Here is a 3,093-nt window from a genome sequence, read left to right on the forward strand (position 1 = left end):
TTACAGAATCCCCCTCCTGAAGTACAAAATATCGCAAAGAAGTACATTTGACTGTACTTCGAAGTACGAAGTACAAGAGCAAAAAAAGAAGTACTGTACTTCCGAAAGAAGTACGGTTGGTCACATTAGTTATGACTAATTCCGCTAGCGAAATGGTTACGCTAGCGGACATAGGGTTAACGGGATAACGCCATTGGTTAGAAATTATTGGATTCGGTAAATAATTGGGAAAAAATTTGTGAAAAATTATCTTATCGTATTTTTCATATCAAAATAAATTGTCGTGAAAATTTTGTTTATTTTGAAATTTTTTTAATTTAGCTACTGGAAAGTATTCCGCGAGCCAAAATTTTTGCGCTCTAAAATATTTTTTTTTTTTATAATTATAAGATGTTTTATAACCAGGGAAGGGATTTTTAGGACCTAAAAACCTGTAAAGAAGGCAAAATAAAATAACGAAGTAGGCTGGAAAAAGCAAAAAAAAGCACTAAAAAAGACAAATACCTTATTTTAGAAATGTATATTTTATAAGTAAAAAGAGAAAAACTGAACTACACCTTTTCCAAGAATACTTCAGAAAGCGTAAAATGTACTTCAGAAATCGTCAAATGTACTTCAGAATAGTCAGTTCATTTTTTTATTTATCTACAGGAAGGTATTTCCGGAGCCAAAAATTTTGCTCTCTAAAAGATTTTTTAACTATAACATGTGCTATGACAAATTCCGCTAGCGAAATGGTTACGCTAGCGGACATAGGATTAACGGAATAACGGCATTGGTTAGAAATTTTTGTATTTGTTAATTAATTAGCAAAAAATTTTTTAAAAATTATCCGATTAATTTTTTTTTTAATTCCGCTGCATTTGCCCCGCTAGTGAAATGGACCCCTTTTAACTCCTGATCTATCTATGGGGTTGTAAAATGATAAATGTTTAATAAAGCCATGCACTTCCCAACTCGCATTCGTGTTTTTAATTTTTTTCTGTAGTCCCGCAAATACCGCGTATCCCGCATGTGCAATCTCTCATTTCTGATCACGAAAAAATGGCGCGGGATACCGCGTCAAAAGTATCTTCAAGCTTAATCCTTGTTAACTCTCATTCGCCTGACATCGTGATACATATTTCAATTAACTGATGAATTAAGTGGAATTTGATTTTTAAAACATGTGGCACCGCCGCTAAGTACAGTTCAGAAATAAAAGTTTTTCAAAAAAAAAGTATACCCTTATTTTTTATTTTGAAATCAAAAAATTTTAGAGGTCGCGCAAAGCGCTCAAAGTTTTCTATGTATTTTTATATGGGAAAAATAAATTTTTCCGTAGAAATGGTATAGCATTCTTGAAAGTCAATATTTTTCGATCGGAAAAGTCTGGTTCTCTTCGAGCTCTCTGATAAACAAAAAACTTTCAGGTAAAAGTGTCACCGTTTTTGAAATATTTAAATTTTTTTTAATAAAAAAAAAATCGTGCCTTTCATGTATTTTCTTTAACTGCATCTACAAACCAGGCTATACTTAGTAAATTGTTTATGTAAAATACTTCCAGATAGTTGCTTCTCCATACTTAAATGCAATGTAGCTAAAATATATTAAGGAACCATCATAAATTTAGGGCTATTTTGGGATTTTTAACTTTTTGATATTTTCTTCCCCAACTTTGATTATCTCTGGTGAAAAAAAATGTACTGAGCTATAACTTTACATTATATAAAAGAATTGCTCATTTAATAAAGATTTCAGAAAGGTGCCACTCTTACTGTTTCGAATAAAAAAAATGTTATAGCCGCTTTTGTGGGCCGACCAATGACATGCTAAATAGTACAAAGGTATATTATTACCTGCTCCTGACATTATTTTATGTTACTTACCGGAATTAGTGAAAGTGGATTTTGTGAAATTGGACCCTTCGAACATTGTGTTATTAATACTATGACAGAGAACACGCAGTATACGTCGCATGAATATGCGGATATTCACCTAGTTTACGGTGAAGCTTGCTGTAATGCCAGAGCTGCTCAAAGACTCTATGCAGAGCGATACCCCAATCGTCGGCATCTGGGTCGTGAAGTATTCGCCCGTACCCATAGAGAAGTATATGAAGGTAAGTGATTTTTACACCTTTCTTGTTTGCTTGCTTGTTAACTATAATTTTTCACCTTTTTAAAGTCACATACCTGGAAGGCGTGGCGGCGAAACAGGACGTCCTGCAACTGTAGATGTTGAAGTTGTGTTAGAGGAAGTGGAACTAGGCCCATCGACTTCAGTGAGAATGATGGAAATACGGACGGGAATACCAAAAACCAAAATTCACAAAGCTTTAAAAGACCATCGATTTCATCCCTACCACATTCAACGTGTTTAGGCTCTACAGGAAAGAGATTACCTGTCGAGGGTTAGATTTTGCCATGAAATGTTGCGAATGCATGAATAAGAACCCAACTTTTTTAATAAAATAATTTGGAGCGATGAATCATCATGCAAACGTGGTTATTTTAATTTACATAACCTTTACAGTTGGCAGATAGACAATCCCCACGAAATGAGAGAAGATCGTTCGCAGTACCGGTACAAAATAAATTTATGGTGCGGTATTTTTAATTTTCAGATATTGGGACCTGTGGAACTGTCGCCAACGCTCAACTCTCACAGTCATTTAGAGTTTCTTCAGGAACGGCTTCCAACTCTTTTAGAAGATGTACCCTTAAACCTGCAAACAACTCATGTATATTTTATTTCACGTGAACCCATCCTTCACAAAAAATATTGATAGATATAGCCCTTGTTATAGACTCTAGTCCGAATTCCGGTAAGTAACATAGAATAATGTCAGGAGCAGGTAATAATGTACCTTTGTATTATTTAGCATGTCATTGGTCGGTAATAAGAGCAAATTAAATTTAAATCTATTAAATACATTCTCGGCAGGCAATGGCAAACCTCCGAGTGTATTTCTGCCATGAAAAACAGCTTCTCATAAAAATACAATCGCCGTTCGGAGTCGGCGTAAAACTGTAGGTCCCGCCGCTTTGTGTGACAACACGCACGCCATTATTATTATTATTATTATTATTATTATTATTTTTTTTTTTTTTT

General features: G+C 34.3%; 1 protein-coding gene across 1 annotated transcript in view; it reads right to left on the reverse strand.

The window, feature by feature from the left end:
• The window catches only part of LOC118734970 (lysine-specific demethylase lid), a 149,317-nt gene that overhangs the window by 42,709 nt on the left and 103,515 nt on the right, over positions 1–3,093 (reverse strand). The window lies entirely within an intron of this gene.

Source organism: Rhagoletis pomonella, unplaced genomic scaffold, assembly GCF_013731165.1.
Source record: "Rhagoletis pomonella isolate Grant_MI unplaced genomic scaffold, Rhpom_1.0 Rhpom_scaffold_00003, whole genome shotgun sequence".
NCBI classification, from domain to species: domain Eukaryota; kingdom Metazoa; phylum Arthropoda; class Insecta; order Diptera; family Tephritidae; genus Rhagoletis; species Rhagoletis pomonella.